The sequence below is a fragment of the Haemorhous mexicanus genome, chromosome 1, assembly GCF_027477595.1.
Source record: "Haemorhous mexicanus isolate bHaeMex1 chromosome 1, bHaeMex1.pri, whole genome shotgun sequence".
Lineage (NCBI taxonomy): Eukaryota > Metazoa > Chordata > Aves > Passeriformes > Fringillidae > Haemorhous > Haemorhous mexicanus.
This window is the reverse complement of record NC_082341.1, coordinates 17,808,244-17,834,279: the sequence shown is the minus strand read 5'-3', so window position 1 is coordinate 17,834,279 and position 26,036 is coordinate 17,808,244. Positions and strand designations below refer to the sequence as shown.

The following is a 26,036-nucleotide window of genomic DNA, read 5'->3' as shown; positions in this document are numbered from 1 at the left end:
TTAACAAGTAAAATGAGGATGGACTCTGTGCATGGAGCCAGTCATTTTCTTCAGTATTGTGTTGAACAGCAACTACTACAGGTAGAGAGGAAGACCTGGGCTTGTCAAGGGAAGAGGGAATGCATTGTTCAGAGGGGATGGGATCGGAGGAAGAAACAAGTGGCAGTAGAAAATCCCAAGTTCAGGTTACTTTGAAAAACACAGGAAAATTTAGTCCTTGTGGGAAAGAACAGAGAGACAGAAAAAAGGGAAACCAAAGGGAATGAGAAGAGGAGAAGTTGATAAAGGCACTATATCCATTAGAAAAAGGATGGACACTATATGGGAGCAATGGGAATTATATTCAGCCATCCTTATTAACACCAAAGTGCTCATAAGACTTTGATGAAAAGAGTAGGGCTCCCCCATAGAGGTAGCCCCTAATCTAAATTTTACATAACATGTCTGCATGCAACCTAATTCATATTTGTCATGAATGGAGGTGCAAAAACTATTTAGTAGTGGAACCCTTAGTAAAGAGTTATTTCTGCTTGAATTTGCATCCCTGAGTGAAATGCTCTTGGTCTGACTCTAAAGCTGAAGGAACTCAGAGTCCTCTGGTGGTCTGAAAGCCTGTATAAGAAAAAAAATTTAAGTAACATATATACTTTCATAATATTTATACAGCTGTAAGAGTTTTACTTTACTTAAAAATTTCAGCAACTGCATGTTATCCAGAAATATTTCCATCAGCCTTTTGAACAAGGAACTTAAGATCATGTGAATCTTAGCCCAAAGCCTATGCACATAACACATGTTGCATTGTGAGCTGATAGATCTGAACACCCGTTCCTTATTATTACCTTTATTTTTTCTTTCTGAAGAATATTTTCTTTGCTGCCTTAAAACTGATATGATAAGCAGATCAATTGCATCAATCTGTACTCCTGAAAGGTAGGACAGGCATATATTGTAGCTGCAGATGTTATGAAAGTTTGACAAAAAAATGTCTTATAACTTTTGTAGTGTTCAAGGTCATAGAAAAAAAAAATTCTCACATACAGCAGGAACTTGGTTTTAACCTGTGAGTCATAAAATAGAAGCTGTAAAACAAGTCTGTGAAATACAGTAGAAGAATATTAGTTGTTTTCAACTGACAATTCATTTTGTAGGTACTGAAGTAGACACAACTCTGTATCACCAGTCATTTCTTCAGAGAGAGAAAGTGTATGGTCAGCATAGTCTAATGTCTTTCTATGTGGAAAAGTTTTTATTCCATTAGTAGAATAGCTTGTTGAAATAATAAAATATGTACTCTTCACCTCTTATTTTCATTTCCTGATGTATGATAGCTTGAACTGCTGTTGAGTAAAATTTGCAGCAAATGTTCTTCCTTGTTCTCATTTGATATAGTTCACACTCCATTAACATCCTGATAGAGAGAAGGAAACGTCCTTCTCTGCTGCCTAACTTTTTATTTTCTTGTACCTCTGAGATGACTTTGGGATACCATACTGCAACTGCAGAACATCACACAGATTTTAGATAATGTCAGTGCAGTGGGATGAATTCTGCAGTGGTACTCAGATTGGAAATAAATTTAATAGTCATATTCTGAATTGTTTTGTTTAATATTTTTCATAGATTTCAGCTGAATTTATCCTATTGTGCACAAATCTACTGAAGCAGTCACACTGTGAATGCCACTCTTGTTCTGGCAAGTACTTTGATTAAGCATATCTGCAGCCCCTTATTTAAAGAAAATTATTTCACATTGGAAAAAAACATAATTTGTTCATGACATTGAAATAGAAAGGTGGTTTTTGTAAAAACAGAGTTTACTTTTTCTATTTTAGGTTGATTAATGCAGTTAAACATTATTTATTTTTCAGATGAAGCATTCTTTTCCATGTGTCTGTAGTCATTCCTTCATCACAGATTATATAAAAATGATGCTTGTATTTGAAAAACTGTCTCTTATACAGGTAGGGCAAAACTAGACTCTGTAAGTCATCTGATGGAGGGGAGATGCTGAATACAAGGTTAGTTTGAATACAAACTATTGTTAAAAAGGTAAAGATCTAAAGACAGATACCAAAGGACCTGTCTGGGTGGAAAAGATAAGGTGGCATAGATCACCTTAATGAGTGTTTCAGCTGAAATTCAGAATTTAAGTGCCAAAAACTGGCACCAAGAAATGCTGAATGCTTTTCATTCTTTTTAACTGAAATGCAAATAGAACTTCTTTTGTCGTCTGACAGGGCTGTGTTTATCAATGTGAATACATGGCCTGTCAGAAACAATAAGTATTTGCAGATTCCTTTGAGGTCACTGGGAGTTGAGGGATAAGCAACCTTTTAAATCGACCCTGAGTGTCTGTGACAGAGTCCATGAGCCTTGGGGCAGGTGGCACAAGGAAAGGGTTAATTAAACAATCCTCTGCGGAGGGGCCGGCAGCTTATTCTTATCTGAGGATCTGCAGGGGTATTGGGCTGGATCTGTGAGTGTCTGTGACTCTCTCCAGTCTCTGTCAAGTGAAACAGAGGAAAGAGATTAAAATGAGGCTAGAAGAAGCCCGGCTACTAATGGGAAGACTGAGATCAAGCAAACTCAGGGCCAGTGGTGCCCGCATTGGAAGATCCTATTTAACTTATTTAACTTAGTCCTTCAGTTGGCATCGCTCTGTTACAATAAGAAGGGGCTTGGTATCTGCAGAAAGGTGTTCTAGAGCATCACACTGGCCAGATTATACTTTACTGCTTTGATTCCTTTGTGATTTGTGTACTCTAAGAGCAGCTGTGTGTGCTCAGAGGAGCTGATGCTGTTCTGACCTACCCTTGTCCTGTTTTTTTAACTGACTTTGTCACAGAGGCTGCAGACCAGAACCAAATTTTCTCCTTATCACCAGTTTGATTCCAAAGCAAAATGTAAAAAGTGTTTTTTATCTGCAGAACAAACCACAAAATAAGGCAAACCCCTTGGTGATGTACCTGTGCTATTACAATGTGTGAGTGAGGGTAATGAAAACAGGTTTTGCCCCACGGTATACCTCAGCAATAAAGAGTATTGGTAAGAGCTGCTGGCTTCCAAGAAGATTAAGAGAGGGGAAAATAAGGAAGCTGAAAGTTATATTTTGCTTTGTTTATAAATGTTTTCAGTTCAATTTTTCTTAAAACAATCCTTTCTAGGATTTGTATTTTGGATTCCTAATGTCATTTTACAACAAGCAGCTCTTAATTTGATTTGTGAGTCCTTAAAATCAGATACCAGTATTTTTGGTAGACAAAATATGAGGTATTTTTTGCCTGTGATTTAAGCTGGATATGAAGTTGATATATTTAAAGACTGACCTGAGTCAACCCTAGTGGGAATAAATCAGAAGGTTCTGATGTGGGCTCTGTGTCAGATGGTGCTCAACATCTCCTAACGGTGTAAATCAGAAGCCTTAGAAGTCTCAGCTCATGCTAGCAGCCATGTGAAGGGTTGCTGAGATTGTCTCAGCACCTCATGGGGCACTGTAGCCTTTGACTAACTGTTTTCTTGGCCCCTTTCTAAATCTGCCCAGCATGAAGCACTGTGTAGGGAGCAGAATTCCTGCATCTGTCTTCTTGATTGTGTTTTGGTTCCTCTTCGGTTGGTTCAGAAAACCAAGACTTTGCAAACTTGTGGTGTCTTGACTTGTATGAATTTTTCATCCTAATTTCTTAGAAAACAGCCAGACATACTGCAGAAGTATGGCAGCCCCTCACTCAGGTGATAGGAAAGCAGAGATTTGTCGCTGCACACAGCGGGCCTGAGCGTGGTGGAGGAGCATGTCCCAAGCTGGGAGCCATGAACACACAACTCTCAGGGTGACCACTCCCAACAAGCTCTGCAAGTCCCTTGAAAGGCTGTGGAGATTGGAAGAACGCCTTTCTTTGACTTCAGGGTTGTGACTGAGCCGTTAGATGAGAATTTGGTTTCATCTTGGACTGCAGGTAAGATGCAATTTTTTTTAATATACAGCTGTTGTGTGAAACTTCTGAAGAAGATAATGGGTCATCCAGACACCTTTAACTGATTTAGGGCCTCTTTGCCATTATCTTAGATTTCTGTGCACTTCATAGGATTTCATAAGAAATAGCAGGTGATGTCCTGATTTTTTAAAAGAAACCTTGTGAAAGATCAGGAGCTGTGGCAGACCACCAATTTGAGCTGATTGCACCAAGTAAAACCTCAGTACTTGTTATGGCAAATTTCAGTCCATCTATACAATAATGCACTTGCTTTTGTATGTCTGAAAATTTTACTTTTTCATATGTACCCATGAGGGAAAATAAGTTATTTGTGCTCTTTGACAGCCTGCTGTAGTTTTAACACTTGCAGCTAACTTACAGTTCATGTTTTCTCCATGATTTAAAATGTTTCATATTACTTCTGCTTCCTTGCTCTCCTTTGTGTTTTGCTTGTCTGCTGTAGGAAAACCTCTTCCAGTTTTATTTGCTGTGATCTTTTAGGAAGCTTCAGTCTCTTAGTAAACAAAAAGCATTGAATTCAATTTGGAGGAAAATTCTTTTTACTCTAATTTTTGTATAATGCATGCATTGCATTTTGACTTGTGGAATTTCTGAAATATGACAAATATGATATTGTCTAGAAATTACAGGTATCAAGCAAGCAGCTTCAAAGTGAACAGAACTCAAAACTCTAAGTTTTGAGTCCCTGTTAATGAAATAATCCTGGGAAGATATTTGTCTCCATGAGAGCCTTTATTTTTCTATCCTTCAGAACACCTCAGAAAGTTTCCTGTTCTTGCTGTACCAGCTCAAGTAACTTTCACTTGCTTTCAAATCCTTGCCTGGAAGTTGGCAAGCCCTTACTTGCTGCTGTCTGACTGTATTTTCAGGAGTGACACTGTGTCCTGACTTACCTATTCTGCACCAGACCCCCACATGAGCAGTGTCATCAGTTTTCATCAGAGTACTGGAGTCAAAACAGGGCTAGTTTGGCTCACACTGAACATCACCTGTTTCCCCAGCCTTCCCATATGGTATTTATTGTGCAAAAGGGTTTAAATGGCCATCCATGTAAGATGTTGCTGAGCTGCCACGTGGATTATGTCAAGCCACTAGGAAAAGGGCAATTTTTCATAAGATTAATAATGCTGAAAAAGGAAGTGTGGGCTTTGTGATTGAAGGCAGCTGTTTGGTGGGGGAACATAATCCTGGGCACAGCTCGCAGGGGCTGAGCCTTGCTCTGCTTTGTCAGCATGGCCTCTGTGCCAGCTCACTGTGGAACAGCAGCAATGTTCTTGCCAAGCTGTGGTGCTAAGCTTGCAGAGTGTTTGCATTATCAGTGTATCCTCATGACCTGGTTAAAGAGGAGAGGGTGCACGTGGAGGAAAAAGAAATGGGTGTCCTACAGGCACATAGGTTTTGTGCAGCATTCGGCACAGAATGCCACAAACTATATCCACATTCTATTTCACTGTGTTTTTGTGCAAATGTGCATGTTTCATAGGAATAAATGAGTGACAGTGTTCAGAATAATATTTTTCTGTTACCTTTTTTAATATCTTACATGTCGTCTTTGCATGATTTTCAATTTACTGCAGAATTTAACAGTCTGGAAGAAAACTGGTGTCTTTATAGAATAGAGCGGACTATTTTCATTTGGGAGGGACCTGCAGTGATCATCCAGTTTCAACTGCCTGACCAATTCAGGGCTCACCAAAAGTTAAAACATTGTATAAATGCCTCTTAAACACTGACAGGCTTGGGCCATCTAATGTTTCGTGGTTTGCTTTGAAGGTCAGGTGTGAGGTCTGGGTCTGACGTGGAGGAAGGAGAAAAGTAGATCTTGCTTTTAAGCAGTCAGCAATTACCCTGTGAAGTATGGGTAATCTAAAACTTGACACTTACAAAGGCAGCAACATACTTATGTATTGATTTGTTGTTCAGATGTTGCCCTCTGACTGAAAGGACTATAATGCTTCTCCTTCCTGCCCTAATCAACCTTAGATCTTGCATGCAGTTTTTAAGTCACATCTGGTTGTTGTGGCTGATTCCAAGGTAGGAAATTTGACAATGTATGCCATGCTTGCAGTTTAATTTGAGAAGTAAGTAAATAGTGTCCATTTGTTCTTGATTATTTTCCTTTTCTGTTTGTTTCTTTTGTTTGTTGGTTTGTTTTTTATTTAACTTTAAAGTTTTAAATTTTTAACTTCATTATACAGTAATCATATTCACCACATTTTCACTAATGCCAGATATTTACCTATATATGTGTGCTTTGAAACTTTCTCATACTACATAGTTCAACACAACATTTGTAAAACTTGCACAGTCCAACCACTGAACACACAGGGGTTCAAAGCTCTTGTGCTTCCATGCTGCTGGCAAAATAAGAAAAGCTTTTGAACAAATTCTGTAGAGAATTACTGATTTAAGAAAGATTCTCTTGTGGTACTATGAAAAAAAATACTCCACATAGTACAGAAGCTGTAGCTAAGTTAACATGTTTGAGTTCCATTTTAGCCTTTTCAAAAATCTGCACATTTTATGAGTTCTGGGTGACAGCTATTTCCTTCTCAATAACAATTTTTGTCTCACATTCAAAAACAAGAGCATAAAAATAGAAAGTTGGAACAGTCCAAATCACACCTTCAGCTTAAAAACCTGCCCCCTCACTGAAAAGCTAAAGCCACAAACACACAAAACTTTGTCCCCTGGTATCTAAACACAAGATAAACTGTGTAGTAGGAGACAAATAGTAAAGGTCTCATTTAAAAATCTTTTTGAAAATACCCTAATATGCAATGAAAAATCTGATTTTAGAAAAAACAGAAATACTGTCATGTAAAATTAGTTTAACTACAGTTTTTTTATATGTAGTTCCGAAGATATTGAAGTTCTTTTTTTAAACTGTGATTCACTAAATTAGACTATGCATAAGACTCTCATCTAACACCATTTTATCAGGCGCTGGACCAAAGAAGGAAAGCAGCAATTTCAAATCAATGTACACCAAAATAGACACCAAATGGACACCAAATAGTTTGTTCTCTTAATGAGAGGATTTTAACTTTTTCCTTAGTGCATAAAATTCATTTCCTCTTTGTCTATTTACGTGTTTAAATTTACATTCTAGCCTTGAAATACCGCTGAAAACCCTGTGTAAAGAGCTTTTTCTGGGCAGTTCTCAGTTGCTCATCCTCTCAATACATCTCTCCTACAGCTTTCATGCTGATTATTGTACTTGCTCCATTAAATGCTTATTTCTTGGGTCACCTTTAGTTGAAATGATAAAAGTCATAATCATAACTTTTTCATTTGGACTTTTGACTCCATCAATAATGGAGTCAAAACTCCAAATGAAGAAGTGGTTTGTCTGTATGCAGGGACAGCAGTGTCCTGGATCCCATGGACAGGGACATGGCCAAGAGGCTGAGAGGAGGAATCACTGCCCCCTGCTCAGCACTCATCCAACCTCAGCTGGACATTGCCCAGCCCGGTGACTCCAGCACAGGCACACACCAGAAACCACCAGAGCGCCCCAAAGGCACTGGGGCTGGAGCAGCTGCCTGGGGGAAAGCTGCAGGAGCAGGGCTGGCTCACACAGGGCCAGAGGCACCTTGGGGCACCTCGCAGCCCTTCAGGTCACGGTGAGGAGACAGCTGCTGCCTGTGTGTGGTGATGGGCTGGAGACAACAGATGGAAATCGGAATGAGGGAGATTCAGAGTGGGTATTGCAAAAATCTTTTCCATCTGAGGAGGGTGAAGCAGTGGCACGGGCTGCCCGGGGAGTTTGTGCAGGCTTCATCCATGGAGGCTTTCAAAGCCTGAACAGCTTGGTCTGACCTTGCATCTGCCCCAGGGTCAGCAGGAGGTTTTCCTAGCGGAAGGATTTCCCACAATTTCCGTTTCGGTGCTCTGCTCTTTGGTGGGGATTCAAGTTACTTTCTTCTCCTCTGCACCTTTAGCATCCCAGTTCCTTGCGAGGTCTCCTGCACCACTGCTACCCTGGTCCCAAAGCCTTTTGCAGCTGCTATGGTGAGATGCAGGCTGCACTTTTGCAATGCAGGCATTCCTGAATAATCTCCACGTATCTTTCACGATTCACTGTCCCTTTCTTTAAGAGTCCAAGTCCAAGTTACGTGTTATCTTAAAAGTTGCTTCAGAGCTTTAAAGTGTACATAGAGTGAATTTAAATGCAAAGACATGGGACATTTTCTTATCTTTTCTTGATGTGTTGCTGTGATATAGCAATGGCATAACTGGCTAAACACAAGTAACTTCCACAAAACTAAGAACATCTCTGCCATCTAACATGGTCCTGCCAACACTGCTACCATCAAAGATTTCTATTGCTTTTTACTGAGCTTGAAGTTAATGAAAATTTAATGAGTTGTAATTAAGGACTGAAGGAATTGAAGATGCTTTATCAAAGTTTCCAAATTCTGCTTGGTGAATAACTGTAATTGACAAATGCAAACATATTGATTTATCCTTTATCCTAATTGCTATTCTGTAAATGGAATGGGCATTTCTGCCCCAAATTAATAAAAGACTTTTCTGAGGGTTTAATTAACTGTTCTTTAAATTCTTCATTCATCTGAAATTAACTTTTATGACAATTATGCACCTTTAAATAATTCCTTTTATGTAACATAATCTATAGAGGTACACACTGGCTTGGCAACCTACTATTAGCTTGCAAAAGGGAAGATTTATGGCTAGAAAACACCAGCTGCACCTGTTGTTTTTGCTGAACAAATCACCCTGAAGTACACCATCACTCCAGCCTGCCACTACATCATTTGTATCGCTAGGAAAGTGGGTTTTTTCTGCATCAGTAGTATATGTTTTTCAGAAATAAGTAAAACCACACAGCTACCCAAAGTCTAACTGGTATGTTTATGATTTTACTAGAGTCTTATGAATCATTGGTAAAATAATACACTTTGATTAGTGAATAATATTGGCTATAAAGAGAAGTGGTTTAGATAAGATCTCAGGGTGTGGTGGTTTTAACCTCTCACAGAGTAAATCTGAGATTTGTGCTTTGCAGATTGCATGTCTCCATCAGCACCCTGTTGAAATTTGACTTTGTGTTCTTCATAGTAACCAAAAAAAAAAAGATTAGCCAATTATAAACTTTCTGGGAATAATGGATGGTAATCACAGCTGTGGTCAGAGAGGCTCCAGAGGATCACATTTGTGTGTCACCTGAGCATAGATTTAAGTGAATTTTGTGCTGACTTTCTCTGGTCCCGAGGCTCGTTCAGGGCTGCCCTCCAGAGTGAAAGGAGGGATGAAGGGGTCCCTTCCCTAATGCTCTGCCAGGCATTTGGAAAGGGGAGTCAAAGCTGCTCCACAAAGAAAATCCTCAGGGCAGCACCTTGCAATCATGAGAGTGTGTAGATGGACATATCTCTTGTGTTCCACAGCCCATTTCTGTAACAACTTATCATCATATATTCTCACCTACTTGGAAATAGGCCTAATGTAGTAGAACTGTGAGAGCTGACAGAATTTCCCCCCTTTTTTATCCTAATCTCTCTTCTCTGGCCCAAACTGCCTCTTGGTCCCCACCAGGTTCCCTTACCCTCACATGTCCATTGCACCTGGTGGATGATATTAGGCTGCAAACTGCAAGGCTTCCTGTTTTGACAGGTTTTGTAGTATGTTTAGGACACTAAAACTTGATGCTCTGTCAAATAAATGGAGATAACCACCAAAGAAGCAAGTCTAACTGCAGAGTGGGGTGGCTGAGCTAGAGGTGGAACCAAGGCTGATGTAGACTATAACAGCTGCTGTAAAATAAGTCATAGTTCACTTAAAAATTATAGGATTAAATCCTGAATCTGGAGCAGACTCTTGTTATATGGTTAGGTTCCACCAAATTAAAATTACCTGTGCAATTACCTTTGAGTGTAGAACCCTAAATAGGTGGCTTTAATAACTAGAATGAAATTGTTGTGTACTAAGGGATATGTGACTGTGATCTTATTATCTGCAGAATAGACTGAAATAGAGGTAGTCCCAGCTAGTGGAAAAAGATGGCTAATTTGTTTGTGCTGTACACAACTGTTGAGAGCTTGGAAGGAAAAGTTTAGGCTGAAAATGTCCAAAACATTGCTAATCAAAGAAATACTTTTCCTTTTTTTTTCTGTTTTCATTAATAGTGCTCTTCAAAAGTATTAAGGTGTGTGTCATACTTGGCAGGTGACTGGTAATGGGATTATTTTATTCAGTGGAAGACATTGCTTTATGTGTAATATACATTAAGGTCTCATTTTTAGACCTGAAAAGTGTGGCTTAAAGCTACGTTTATGGTCACTGCCTCCATTTTCATCATGTTTTATGGCTGTTAGCATTGCAGAGTTTTTATATTTAAAGGAGAAGGCAGTAGTTTTCTTTAGGTTTATACATTAACTGGGAGTTATTTGAATTCCTAATTGCAAAACTTCATTTTGTCATGGGAGTAAATAATTTACAAACTTGTCATTAAACTCCAGCAAAGATTTAAAAGACTCATTTAATTCTAATGTTAAATATGGAAGCTGCTCACATCCTATTTTTCCCCTTTAAGGAGTCTTTATTGAGGTAAGAAACCTGGTTTTTTTTTGATCCGAGTTATTCCAGTCTTTCCCCCTACAGACCCTTTCATTGAAAGGCATTTTAAGGACTATTAAAATGAGGGACATCATGAAGGCTTACTCTCAGAATTTATAACATCAATTTTTAATAGCTTCTGAATTATTCTGTTTATTTTATGGTTCATATAATAACATGGTAGATGTGGTGGTTGCATTTCAGTGGAAGGAATTCAGGTCAGACTGGCTGAAATCTCCCTGATAGCAGACTGGTGCCCATTAGGAGCACTGGGGGTCATAGCAGAGGGGAATTACTGTTCTTCTTCTCCTTCTTTTCACCTATTTTATTTCTGTCTCTCTATGCATGTGTTTTTAAGTACATTCCTGCCTGTTCTTTATGTTTTTAGGTACATTCCTGCCTGTTGTTTATGTAGCAATCCTTATAACATCAATCTTATTTTAACGCTTTGGGATCAAACAGAAATATATTGAAGTCAAAGTTTTACTTTATTTGATTAATGCATTAGTACAAATGAAACAACTTTGAACTAAGACTCTATGTTTTTTACATCTTTTAGTCATTACAGCAAACCAATATAGCATCAAGAACAGTCAGATCAGAGGACACTTCTTGGTAGAACATAGTAAATAATGTGGTCCTTGGGAAAGAGACTATACATTCAAAACATAATTTTACCAATTTCCTTTATGGTTCTAGGCAGAACTGCTGGTCATGCAGTGTCCTCTTTATTTTATCTTGTGATAACCTACTTTAAAATGGCCATTGACATTTTTTAAAAGATTTTATATTTATATATTGTACTTGACATAGTCATCAGTTTAGTTTTCCATTCAGAAAATAGATTGGGGTTCCTAATAACATACTTCATAGGCCTTTTTTTTTATTGATAGGGTTATTAGTTCTTTTCAAGATTTTTCTTGGTTGCAAAGACTAATACTTCTGATTTCTTTGCTTCATTGCCATCTGCTATTGTCTGCTGTTGTTGGATCACTGTATTAGATTTTTGCTTTGTGTTCCTGATGAACAATGTCTGATGATGGAGGTTGGAGGATCCATCAGGGTAACCTGGATACCACCCCAAATATCTGCCAGAAATAAAGGAAACAACAGTTGCTGCAGTCCTAAAGCATGCTACGTGCTGCAATCTCCTCACTCTTAAGTGCTAGTAATTGGGACCATTTGTTGTCATTTATGTAAATAAGGTAATAAATCATCAAATATGGTCCAGCAAAGCAGGACATCAAGTAATCTGCATAAAATCTCCAGACTTCAAAACATTTAGTCTCTACAAGTATGGGCAGATTGTAACCAAGAAATATCTTTCCAGATGGCTTGAGCAGGTGAGGATGCAATGGCTGTGCTTTTCAGAGGAGTGGTTAACTCAGACTACCTGAACTATTACCTATAGCTATAAAAACAGAATAAATGGAGTTGCAGATTTTTTATTGTTGTTTAACAAAAATGTTCATCTCTCCAGAGCTGCTCAGACAGCAAGAGATCAAGCAGCTGACTGTGTATAGACAGTTCAATCAAACCCATGCAGCCAGCATTATAGGGCACTTGTTATCTCACTGTAAGGACAGTGTAAGTGACAGAAAGGATCTAATTCAGCACCAGCCACTTGAAATTTTGACACAGGAAAGAACCTTGGGCATCATATATGTTGCACTGTGTAAGTAAAATTGTACAAAAATTGAAGCTTCTTGTACTCTGATGATGCACATTTTTAACAGGGCTTAGAAGAAAAAATATTTTTTCCTCTGCTGTGATGGCCAAAATCACACAAAAATCACAGACAGCTGATCGGATTAGCTTCTTGAAATATTCATTTATGGATGTCTGAAAAATATCGTGTCTCACAAGTAGAAAAATTAATTTTATATTTTGTGGTTCACTAAATCATCACTTCCAGGGCCACTCCTGGGGAAAGGACACTGCATTGGTGGAACACTCTCTGTGCATATCTGCAGTTTAGATGGTGCTGACTAATTATTTTGCTTTTATAAAAGCCCCCAAATAAATGTTATTGTAATACCTGACTATAAAGGGTTCTATATCTGCTTATTTCCCTTCAGCTTTCCATAGACCTGTGGAGATTTTTCTTTACATCCAAGGTATGTGTTGGGAAAAGTCTGGTAGTCCAGCCAAGAGTGCCAAAGCTACAGGGGCCCTATAGAGATATTCCTTCTCACCATCATCTTCAAAGGACCACTGTTGTCTTCTCCTTGTTCTCTTTTCTTTGTAGTTTGCTCCTCCTTATGAGAGCAACCACCACAGCACCCATACCCAGGTGCTATTGATGGAGCCTTGCTGGATGAGGAACTTCAGGTGGGATATGAGTGAAGTGCCCTCATGCCTGAAGATTGTCCTCCCTTCAATTATTTTGTACTTACTTTTCTTACCTGTTTTTCCCCCTTGTGTGGATGATGCAGAACTTCATGATGAAAGTGGAGTATTGAAACAATGAAAAGGACTTATCTGTGCCTTGACCATATGCACAGGATTCTGTCAGTCAAGGATTGTGTTTCTGTCTCCTGGCAATCCAATCTGCTCTTGCTTCCTACCTATTTCCTCTTCTCTTCATTTCAAGATTTCATTCAAACCATCATAAGGGGCTGATTTTCCGTAAGGCATAGTTTATCTTTTGTAAGGCTTTTAGCTCTCTGTGTTGTATTTTTGATGTGTTAGAGCTCTTCTAAAGGTTATTCTTTTATTAAGAGGTGGTCATTTGAAAACAATGATTTAAAAAGCTAGAGAAGGTTAAAGTTGTGCTAAAACAAATTAGTACGTAACATTTGAAACTAACATTTTCTTCAGAGTAAAATGTCAGTGTAGTGTTACAAATTGTTTCTCTCCCTTCCCTGTTTATAGTGGCAATAAAGACTAAGACAGTCATAGTTTCACCTACATAATTTCAGAAGAGACTTTGACAGTCAGACACTTTTCTCTTTTACTAAGAAACTACTAATGCTAGAAATTTTGCAAAAGCAAATTTGTGCACATTTTTAAATGCTTTAAGAATCTCATGTGAAATATCTGCAGATGTGGAAAGCAGTATTCACGTTATTTAACAATGAAGGAATAATAGTGATGATCTGCTGTGATTTATGGGTATTCCTTTAAGAACATATTGAGCCTAAGTTCTGATTTGATTTGATTAAAAGATCAGAACAAGTGAAAAAGCTTTGAACCAAGACTGTAGAAATTTTAGCACTTTTAATTATTACAGCCAAGCAGTATAGCACCAAGAGCAGCCAAATCACAGAACACTTTGCTAGAGTTTAGCAATAATTTAAATATGGCATAAATATTTGAGGTTTGTATTCTTTTGTGAGTGGCTGATATATAGAAAAAGGTAACATTCTGCAAAAAAAAGTATTTGTTCTGAGTTGCATGGACAGTTGTTCACAGTTGATTGTTCTATCTGGAACAAGTGATTAACTCATCTCATCAGGATGAAGCACCCCAGCCTGCCATCAGAGTTGGCATCAATTGGAAATCTTAGCAGCAATCTTGGCAAACATTGCAAACATGAAAGGCTGTTTTTACACTCTTGCCCCGTTGCTTTGTTCTTCAGCTGGTGCACCCTTTGGTAAATGCAGTTACCTGTGTCTGAGTGTGCTTGGGCTCCTATAACCCTTCAGGCAGGGAAGGGATCCAAGAGCAATTGTCAAAAGGCATCCTGGGGACAGCACCAGGTGAGGGACAGTAGTGGTGTACCTGTACTGCTTTAGAAAAACCATAACCTTGTTGTAGTTCAGTCTTTACAAACACTTCAATTTTAAAACACAGAGCTGCGTACTCAGGCAACAACCAGCACTTTGAAGGCTTTGGAACAAAAGCAAAATATAAGATGCAGAAGTGATAAAATAATAAAGAAAATTAACTTTGCCCTTACTGATGATATTTCTGAGTTTGTGGCAGAAAAAGGTATTTAGATTCTACAACTGTAATGCTTTTATCTTTAAGAAAGTTTTTGTTATGGTTTAATTTTCTAAATTTTGAATTGAAGGAAATATAGTAGACCTGAAGGGTTTTTTTCTGAGTTAGTTTTGGGTTGTTTTTTTTTTTTTAAGACTTGGAACTGAGATTAAATTTTTATGGCTGAGTAGTAAATCTCTGGAACAGAATTTCCTGGTATAAATGACAACTCTGCTTTAATTATAGAATCTTCTAGACAGCTATTATATTAGAGCAGGGTCCTTAACAGACTTTCCTTTTTAAGACCATATTCAAGAGTAACAGGACTTGCCATAAATACAGCTTGCTTTCTGTTGGAGGGGTTCACTTGTCTTTGAAGGAATGACTAGGTTCCTCTTGCATGGTTTATTTCCCAGCAAGAATGTCTTCAGATCTGTCGGAAATCTTTTAAAATGGCTCTCAATATATTGAAAGTGGAGCATCTTCTGTACTATGCAACTATTTCAGAAATCATATATGGAGAAATAAAGCACTGGTACATAGTTCTAAGAAAGCTTTAACATCTGCAAAATTAACTTGCCACTAATTTTGCATGCTTCAGTTACTGGAAAATGGAGCTCTCTGAAGCACCAAGCTTTTTTTTTTTTATTATTACATTACATACCTATCAGTGACTTGCATCTGAAATTGTTTTCATCACTGATCTTGTTCTTTTGGTGCCTATACATTTATTTCTCATTTCATGCTGAAAATGTTATGCCATCTGGTTACTTGCATAATTTTGTAAAGAGAAGACTTCATTAATTTGCAGTTTTAACTTTTGCACCTGCAACTTCCATTTACAGGCAGTTGTTGCCTGTCAATAGTTTAGAAAGAGTCTGCTGAAGTTGAAATATTTCTGCATATGTGCCTTTCTGTCTTTAGATACTTGCAGGCCAAAATCTGGGGGAGGATTTGGTAGGCTGAGAAAACACATCCTGAACTGTACAGCACCAACTCCCAGTTTTTCCTGGTTCACATGCAAGGGATCCTCTCCTCTCCCCAGCTCTTTATGTGCAAATGTAAACTCGAATTCCATGGTTGCCCAAAAAAGGAAATTTCAAGCTTTGCAAATGCTTTGTTTGGATTAATAACATCTATAGTCACGTTTCTTTTATCCCAGAGGGCACAAACATTTCTGAAGTTAATAGCAGTATCATAACCTATCTAATATGCTATGGTAAAAATGCCTTCCGTTTGCTAACTCTTAACAAATTCTTGTTGTCATATTTCAGCAGCAATTTATGTTCTAGGCCAGAAAGAGGAGAGGTTAGTTTTAAAACTAAAAGGACAATGTTTTAAACAGTGTATGGTTTTCTAAAAATATTACTTGTTTACTTATATATGCGATCATTCAAAAGCAAAGACTGCACTGTTGGTCCCTAAATATTAATTTCTGCTGTGTGAGGCTGTGGCAGAGTTTATTCATTGACCCAAAGCACTAGAAAAGTTCCTACAGCACTTTAAGAAAGCCTGACAAACTGAACTGCTTTTGCTGAATGGTAAGTTACATCAATATGATGTCTCTATTTAGCTGAAGTTGGTTATCTGAAATCGAAGGGAAAAGGGCTGGGTTTGTTTTGAACTTTTTGTTTGGTTTTTTTTGTTTGTTTATTTTTGGTTTTGTGGGTTTGTTTTGGTTTCTTTTAGTTCAAAAGAGTAGCTTGGGGTTTCAAAAAGCCTCAGAGCTGATGAAAGACTTGCTCCCTGGGGAACTTCAATAAGAACCTGTGGTGAAGAAGGAGGGATTGGCAGGAAGGGACCTGCCCCACAGCTGGGAGGAGCCCAGGCCTCCAGGGCAGCTGGGCTGGGCAGGGAGGACCTGTGCAGGTGGGTGATGGGGAGCTGGCAGCAGCCCTGGCTGCACTCCCATGCTATTCCAGCCCAGAGTGCACTGATTTACTGAGTCTACATCCAGCCTGACACACAGTCAGCTAAGCAACCTCAGTTTATGTTCTGGAATGGTTTATTTCAGGGTTTGGGGGGATTTTGGGGTGGACTTTTTTTTGGTATTTTGGTTTTTTGTGGGATTTTTTTTTAAGGGTTTGATGCTGATAGCTGGAATCACCAACTTCACATCTCAGAGCCTTTAAAGCAAGCAAAGAGGACATTTTTGGGGGAACACTGTGCCATAGACTGGAGGAAGCTAAAAGGGATGAATGACCAGAAAGGAAGCAAATCCTCCCGGAAGTGGCAGTCAGGCATGGGATAGTTTAATTGCTGGGACTTTGGAGAAAAGTTGTACATCTACTGTCAGACAGATTAAAAGATATTTAACTTCCAGATTATAAATAGCCTATGAAAAGTTTGATAATACAGAAAACAAAACTTTTTGGGGTGGGAAGGCACTTCTGGAGATTGCCTAGTCCAACCCCTAGCTCAGGCAGATTGCTACAGCAGGCAGGTCAGGGCTGTGCCTGGTTGGATGCTGCTTATCTCCAAAGATGGAGACTTCATGCCCTCCCTGTTCAACTTGTGCCAGTGTTTGACCACCTTCACTACTCTACAAAAAGCCTTAAATTCTTTTTTCCCCCCTGTGTTTCAATTTGTGCTTTGCCTCTTGTCTTGCTGCTGGGCCCCACTGAGAACAACTCAGCTCCTCCCTCCCCTTTTATGCCCACATCAGATGTTCATGCACATGGAGAAGATGCCTCCTCCAGACTGAGCAGGCTCAGCTCTCCCAGCCTCTCCTCACATGACACAGTGCCATCAGACACTGAGATATTACTGGAAATGGTTCTCTTGGACTGGAGTATTCCAGGAATTTCCCATGTTTGAGGCAGGTGTTTGACTTGTCCCATTTCTGCAGGGCTGTGCGTCTGCTGTGAGAAAAAGCTTTCTTGTCAAAACCAGGATATCACTGCTCTCTTTCAGTGCAGAAGTGTCATTTTAGCATCCAAATGGACAACTTAGGGCCTTTCCTAGCAAACGCTGATGGATGGAGCTCCCTTTCCTTATCTTTCTTGCTATGTCACTAGAGAGAGCCTTAGGAAAATCTTGAATTCTTGATGTCTTTGCTTTGCTTAGAAATTATTTTAAGTTACAGGAAACATGACCATCTAATTAAATTCTCCTTCACGGATGGGGTCATTCTTTCCATGAGCAACCTGTGATAAGGATGCTTAGTTTGGGTGAATGTGTAATGTACAGCAATCTCAGTTGGATTTTGCTTTAGCAGTAGTGATTTAAAAACTGAAATATTATTTTTGTTGTCACTCAGGACTGGATTCTTTTTCACAATTGTTCTGTGTTTTGCAGAATTAAGATATATCTTTGTATTGTCAGAGGCATTATTGTCATGACTTTAAAATGCTTCTTAAGCTTACAGCATTTGTGTCTGCTTGCACAGTGAGAAATCATAATGGAAGATACTAAAAATTACAATTGGTCAAACAGTCCAAGATCTTGAGAGGGAATGACAGTACTTCTTAGGCTCAGTACAACTGAGCTGTCACATACATACTGGGTTTCACATTTTCTCTTCCTTCTTCACTCATTCTTTACCTCAGTTACATGATTAACTCTCCATTCATCATCCTATTTCAGCCCTGTTTCTGTTCTTCATTGTCTTCTGCACGACCTGCTGTGCCTGAGCACTGCTAATGAGCCCAGTTACTCTCATGCCCCTCAGGTCTCTCCTTGTGAGTAGAAATCTTCCCACTCAGAGTTCCTTCTGTGTTGTTAATATAATATGTAGAATAATATCAAAGCAAGGCTTTATGTATTGCACCTAATCTGGCCCATTGTTGATGGAGCAACAAAGCAATAGACACCATGCTTTATAGAGAAGCAGAAACAAGTACTTATTTAATGTAGGACTCTTGGAAAAAATATAGAAATAACTTGCAAAAATATTTTACTGCATTGCACAATTGCTGTCTCAGAAAATGAGGAACGGCTGTAATAATTAAGTCAAGTTTTGCTCACTTTTTGCTTATTAAGCATTTCTCCTAAATATCTATTAGTAGTTTAGCTTGTGTAATATTGATTTGCTTGTTTATTCTAGTTTTGAAATAAAATGGACCCTCATATTCTATTAGAGATGCAGCATACTGGTTGCCTGGGATATCGAGAAATACATTTTAAAATACAGCATGAAGATTTTACTGTAACTGTAGCTGTGATTCTTTTGTTTGCACTGTGTTGTTTTTCTTTAGAAGTTGTTTCCAAAATTATGGTGAATGGAATTTTCTTTTCATGTGACCAAATGCTCTTTGTCTTGGCAGCATTCACAAGCACAGAGCTGGCAGAGAAAGTTAGGCAGGATTTGCCTGGGCATTTTCAAAGATGAGCACCCAGGAACTGAAATTTGAAATAATGTAGCCTGAGGTCAGGAATTTTTTCTTTAGAGAGTCAGTAAAGAACATGATTATCTGTAGTGTGTAAGGAGCCAGGGGTTTTCTAGATATATGTGTACCATTGAAATAGGAATGTACAATGGGCAATATTCTGTGCAGCGTTGCTTCCTAAACAATGCCAGTTAATAATAAGGGATTTGGGCCATTTTTCAAAGAGAGATGAGATTTGCTGTCAATCCTTCCTTTCTTTTGGTGAGTTAGATAAAACAGTGCTAGGAGAATATGCATCATTTAATCCAATTTGAACTTGCACCGTGCTTAACTCAAAGACAAATGTGTTCTTGACATCAGGCATTTACCATCCAGCACTGAAGCAGTGTGGTTTTGGCAAACTGCGAGGAAATCTGCTGAAACAAGAAAGAGTTTGTTTGAGAGAGAGGGTTGGGAGAGGAGCGCGGGAGGGTCCCACATGCAGAGGGAACCCCGAGCTGGGTGGTTTTTCACGCTGTACCTGCGTAGGTGGAGCATTCCCCTCATGCCAGGGCGCTCCTCAGTGCTCACCAGGAGCTCGAGACAGCCCCTGGAAGAGCTTCTGCTCCCCACAGCATGGCTGGGGCTCAGCACCGGGACAGAGTCATCCGTTTTACCCCAGCACACATTTGCATTCCACAGGTCTGGGAAACTGCGTGACCACCCAACGCTTGGTGTTTAAAACTGATCAGGCTGGCAGCACAGCACTTCACATCCAGCTGCGCTGCACACACAAACTCCCCAGCCTCTGTGCTGGAAAGTGAGCTGCGAAGGATTTTTTTAGGAATTGCTTTTGGAGCAGGTACATTCCTGCACAGGCAGGATGTCCAAACCCTCTCGCTTGGCTCGACCCGTGTCGGCTAATGCAGCTCCTAAATCGCCTTTGTCTAGGAAAGAAGATTTTAACAGCCGATCACGAAAAATTAGGCTAGGTGAAAAGATTTTGAGAGCTGGCAGCGAAGGAAACCTGGTTAAACAGCATCAGCAAGAGCAGGTGGAAATCACAGAAAGGCTTGTGCCACGGAGGGCTCCTTTCCTCAAAGGTAACTGGTAATTTCATGCTGCAAAAAAATAATAACCAAATGCATTTGCAATCATTGTGCTTTGAATAAACCCCAAGCATCAATTGTTGTATAATATGGGGTATATGTGTGTGTGTATGTGTGTGTGTTGTTTCTAAACAACAGATTCTTGTACATAAAGCATTTGTTTTGAAAATAAAAGGGCTCAAAACATTTCTGTTGTTCAGTTTTGGCTGGGTGCTGTGTACAAGCTAAAAATGTTGAGCTGTCAAAATGGTTAATCAAAATCTTTTACAGTCTAAATGTGCCACTGTATTGTGAATCTTTATTTGAAATAGTGGTTTGAATTGTGAGAAGTGTGAGAAAGATTAAATAGGGAAAAATAAAGAGAAAATAGACATCAGTGCAGGCACAGAATCTTTAAATCCTGCAAGTAAAACTCTTCTTTGTGGGTCCAAACAAGGCAGCTGCAACTATTTCTTGCATAAAAACTAAACAGATCAAGTGTATTTGGAAAGGCTTATATGCTTTCAGAATGCAAACAAATGTGGAGGATAATATAAGATTACAATCTACTTTCACTGATCTGTTGAGCAATGGGCTGCAGGAGCACTGCCTCTTTTTAACTTAGTTTTTGTGACAGTACTCCTTAGAATTGCATTTAAAAGTAGCCATTTAATCTGCATGGTGTAAAATGAGGTAAATTACCATTCCATCAGGAAATAAAAGCAGTACTATTCTAATTGTACTCTTCATAGAGTTTATATTTAAATATGAACAAGAAGTAGAATCCCTTCAGTACAGAATAAAAATTGCTGTCCCTCCATCCTAAATCCATCGGAAAAAGAAGTGTAGATTATAGACCTCTGTAACTTGAAACTGTACTTTCATTTCACACACATGGCATCCAAGGTCACAGTTTTTATTCCCACCTGAGTAAGGCTTAAAAGAATTTTTTTTCCTGCAGTATGACTTTTATTATTTCACAAAGAAAGGAAAAGTGATGACACCTAGTCTTGCTCAGGGAGACAGATGATCTGTTTGTTTCTACAAAGGAAACTGTGTTTGAAGCACTTTATTAATGGCAGAAGAGAGCAAATAGAAAAGCTGGAGGTGGGAGGGCTTAAATTACTGGTCTCACTCACAGAACCTCTTGCTTATTTAGTGCTGTAATGTGGAAACTCATTTTTGATCTTGAGATGTATTGCAAGAAAGTAAAAACTTTATTCCAAAAAAACCCCAGATGTACAGTTCTTTATGCCCTGGTAACCAATATTTATTGATTTTATTAAATTATGTTTCCCAGTCAAGTTTTTAAAATTTGAAAACTTTCATAGAAAATCCTGTATGTTTTTCACCAAGTTAAAGTTTTTTAAACAGTAGTTTATTCCCTTTGTATTTTCTCATTTATTTGGTGCATTGAGAAAAGGAAATCATGTGAGATTTACAGAACAAAAAGTGTATCCTTTTAATGGGATGTAATTTTTATGGCACTCTCTGTTCCTTTCTCACTTTACTCACTTTATCAAAATGTTGTTGGGCTAGTAATGCTTTGCAACTTCAAGCAAGGGTTGCACTCACTGCTTAGAGTTTTAGGTGAAATTTCTATAAAGGGAAATTTAGTGTATATCAGTAGTGCTGCAACATGGCATGTGCTTTTAGTATTTATAGCTTACACTTACTGTCTTCTTGAGCATGAATTAAGCCCCATTAAGTACTGGCTTTCTGCATTGGGATGGTTGTTTTAATTTAGGCAAGATGTTACTGCGAGTTGTTTTTGTAAGAGATGTTGAAGAACAAATATTGATACTTCTGAAAGGAGCATACTCTCTGGGTGATGGAAATGCGCAGTGTGGGTTTTTTCCTCTGGAAATGGGACTGTCTGGATGACTCCCAGTAAACTCCAAACACTGGCCAAAGTGATTTGAAAGATGTTTTGGGAGAAGCAGGGACAGTCCTGCGTGGTAGAGGGACAGCAGATATGGCAGAAACCAAAAGAAACATAGAAGCCACAAGGCAGGGCTCTGGGACAAGGCTGAGTAATACAAGAGAGCATGAGCAGCAGCCAAGGGTTTATGTGGTCTTGAAGTGGTAAAGAGGAAAGGTGGAAGAGGTGGCAGAGGGCAGGTATAGGCTGAATGAGATGGCTAAAGTAGGGACATAGTGAAGGGAGGCAGAAAGTTCCTGTGGGAAGAAGACTGGGGCTTGGAGGAGAAAAAAGTGGTGAAGCAGGAATGGCTTTTAGGTGAATCAAAGGGGCTGGAATGGAGAAATGGGAGCAGGAGGCTCTGGTATGTGGGGAGTGGGGTCCTAAGCAGCCTGACACGGAAGAGGAGTTGGACCAAATTTCATTCTTTGTTGTGGCATGTCAGTGAAACCCCATGGTTGTGTGTATGTGCTATGCCTTAAAATCCTAGTCTGTGCACAGGAGATCAAGCTGGGTTGTCTGGATTTGTTTCTACTATGGAATTTTACATGGGCAACACAATGCTATTTCTGGTTTCTTTGAAAGTTTTCAATTAATACCAAAGAGATAACAGAACGAATGCTGATAACAGACAGCAATCCAGCAAAGTTCAGTGCATAACAGATAGGAAATGCAAAATTTGGGCTCTAATTTTAACGGAACTGTAAAGCATGATGACTCATTTTAATTACATTATATGTTGGGGGGTTTTCTACAGAATTCTTGCCCTGCATTGTGCAAGATGAGTGGTACTTAACTGAGAGGTTGGGTTCTATTAGCAGGGGGGCAGCTTGAGGCAGAGACAAAAGTAGTCCTTGTAGGTAAAGCCATTAAAGGTCAGAGTGGATCTCTCTGCCTCTGCCACTGAGGGCTGTGGGGCAGAGACAGACATTTTCACAAGGGAATGCTAGCTGTATGGATTTGTGTTTTGGCTTAGTTGCTAGATGTGCAAATGTGAGATCATGGGTTCTGATTTGCAGAGCTGAAAGCACATAACAGTAACTAGAGTCAGTGTCAGCTGCAATTTTATTGTATGAAATACTGTCTAATGCAAAGGACTCAAGAAGGTCATTTTGTACTTACCTGTTACTCTTCATCTGAATTTAATGGACAACTTAGACCATGATTTCTCTGGTTCATCTTGCTAAAAGAGAAAGGAAGTATTGCTTTATAATGAGGAATACTTTGGCCCAGGCTACAAAATCTGTTGCTTAGTCTTCAGACCAAGAGTGGGAAACAGGGTTGCAGAGACAGTCTGAGTTTTGGCATTTCCCACCTGGTGAGGAACTTTCTTTGCAAACTGAACATCATTTAAGGATTTGCTGGTTTAAATAAAAATGGAGATAGGTAAACCTTTCTCTTTTAATTTTCACTTTCATGACTGAATCAATTAAAATAGGATTTTTTTTACCACTGGGATGTGTTACCGATTGGAGAACTTTATGAATTTCTCTTACCCATACTTTCCCCCAAGAAAAGCAGAGAATATACTAATGTTTGTCTTTTCAATTTCCTTTCTCTGTGCCCTTTTATTGAGTTTTGATATTTGCCTTATTACTTGGCTTCACATTGCTTCACTTTGCTTTATTTTTCACTCTATTTTTCTCCATTACAGTTTCCTCCCTGGTTTTTCCTCTGCCCTTTACTTTGCAGTTCATGGTGATTGGAATGCAAGACCAATACTTTTAGACTAAACCTTTTGTTATCTCATATTCAGCTGGATCTAAAACTAGACAAAACCTGTTTGTTCCATCCCTAGTTATAAGAAGGGGGCCAAAGGACTTTGGGGATATAGTGGGATTCATAACTATGGTCTCTTCATGTGAAACAAGCAATAATAGCACCATAGAAAGTGGAATTAATTACATTTTCCCTATTTTGTTTTTATGACAAACTCCAGTGACCATATAAGCCTGATGTGCATTACTAATTATCTCCAAGAACATTATGGTTTTTAAACAGATATAGAATAATGGCCAAAGTTTGGAAATTCTTCTGTCTGACATTTGAGTAATATCTGTGGAATGTTTAAGGCCAAGAACTTTATTTGTCAGGAACTTCTATTTCTCAGCATTTCCTGACAGGGATGTACCTACAAATACAGAACACATGTAAAACTAGGGGTTTGCTATCCAAGGAAGTTCATTATTAAAAGAATAGCAAAGCAAAGAATGTGAGTATTTAGCCTACGGTATTTTTGTTTCCTCTGCAACTGTTTTAGATTCATGAGGGCAGAGAAGACAGATCTTGTATGTACAGTACTTGTATATACAAATGTTTATTATCTCACAAAAGTAATGCTAGTTTTCTTCTTTACTACCAATACTTTTTTTTTTCAAATTGAAATGCAGGTTTTTTACTGTGATCTAAAAAAAAAAAAAAATCAGTGAAAATCAGTGTAGTGAAACTAGAGTTGGTATCAGATGTGCAAAATAATACAGTTAATGGTTCAGAATTTTGAGCTTGAGACATAGCTTTGAAGACGTATAGGGACCATATTATTTCATTTTAGTATATTAGTATTAGAAATAGAGAAATAACATGAGCCATTAGATTACAAAATAAATCTAGATAAAAAAATTCAAGCTGGAAAAGAGCATTATTAAGATAACTCTTGGAATTTATAGTTGCAATGTAGAAACAGAGACCAGGCATGAACCAGTAGATATTCTTTCAATTGCCTATATGAACATTTATTTCTATAGCTGCTGAAGGATGACTTCTCCTGGAGGATGAACAGGGCAGCTGAACATGCCTCCTTCCAGCTAAGATTATGCAGTATATAAAGTGGAGTTATGGTTATTGGAAACTGAATGTCTGGACATTTGTTTAGGTAAAGAATAATTGGCCTACCTCTGTTCTTATTTGCTGTGAGATCATGACTCAGACCCAAGCATAAAGTATACTTTAGCTATTTTTGTAAGCATGATTTCCTCCAAAAATTGGTCATGTCAGAAATATCTGGCAGGCTTTCTTTCATTGGTAACCTTTTTACCCATTATCTGAATTTGTGCATTTATGATGGAGAGGTAAGGGTCTCAAAAATACTGCATTTCTATGATATAGGTTATACACTGAGCTGTGTGGGATATGCTGTTCTCTACCTGTCAAATTGTACGTGTCTATATTTTTTTATAATACTGTGGAAAATTGCTGGCTGGGTGGAAAAGGAAGACCTGATTGATATTGTGTTCAGGGAAGAGCTGCAGTGTGTGCTCAACTCTCCTTGCACCTCAGAGTTCAGGTGTGGGTGAGACCTCATAAAAGCCATACCCAAGGGACCAGCTTGGGTTGGAGCTGGCAGCTCCCATGATTCACTAGAAGAGAAAATTCAGATTATGGAGGGGATTGCATGAATTCTGATGGTAATGTTTTGAAATACAATGTATACTGCAGCCTAAGTATAATTCAGTTTACCAAGTCAGTAGTCAATCCCAAATAAAAAATAATAAAAGAAAAAGCTGCTCTGGAAACCAAGTTGCAGTAGTTGCCTTGCTTACAGAACTATTTTTCAACTGCAGAAAAGTATATCCACTTTAAAAGTTCTTCCTCTGGGACCTGGCAGGAAAAGGAGGAGAGCTCTATAAATCCCCTTGGGAAGCTCAGGATCTTCTGTTTGTTTTGCTATAAGGGCATGAGGGATGAGCAAAAACTTCACCAATTCTCTCCACAACTCTTAAAAAGTTTAAACCATATAGATGAGGGAATTTTGGAGAGGTTACAATTTTGGGGAAAATTAAGTAATTATTTTAATAATTTTTAACATTCCTTTTTCCTCAAATTATGTCTTTCTGAAATCTGTCAGAGGTTTTGAAGTTTGGATTAAATTAAGGAAATTAATAGATGGCACAGACTGTAGGTATTTAAGTGTTCCTCACTGGATTCTTGCTCTGTGAAGCAACATATCAATATCACTTTCACATCTTTAGGATGTAGGTATATATTTTATACAGATTTTATAACTTTTCATGTATATAAAAACCTGTAACAGTGTAAGAATGTCACCTAAGTGACATGACTTAATTGGAACCATAGTATTTCAGTATTAGAGATTTCAGTAGGTGTCAGTCAAACAGTACCATGCAAATCTGAACTAATTTAGCAAAATTTGAATGAGAAGGCTCAGAAATATTAGTCCTACTGTCAAAATCCCCTCAAGCCTGACTGTTTCTGTGAAGCAGCT

General features: G+C 38.6%; 1 protein-coding gene across 10 annotated transcripts in view; it reads left to right on the top strand.

Annotated features, from left to right (window-relative positions):
* KIAA1217 (KIAA1217 ortholog) overlaps positions 1-26,036 on the top strand; it is a 338,974-nt gene that overhangs the window by 83,903 nt on the left and 229,035 nt on the right. For 4 of the 10 annotated variants that reach the window (XM_059841626.1, XM_059841662.1, XM_059841607.1 and 1 more), the window contains exon 1: positions 19,752-19,908. The exons of 1 other annotated variant lie outside the window; for it this stretch is intronic. The gene's annotated coding sequence lies outside the window, so the exon portion shown is untranslated. Of the gene's footprint in view, positions 1-19,720; positions 19,909-26,036 lie in introns of those variants that run through there. 5 more of the 10 variants (XM_059841745.1, XM_059841620.1, XM_059841755.1 and 2 more) reach the window with 5 other exon arrangements.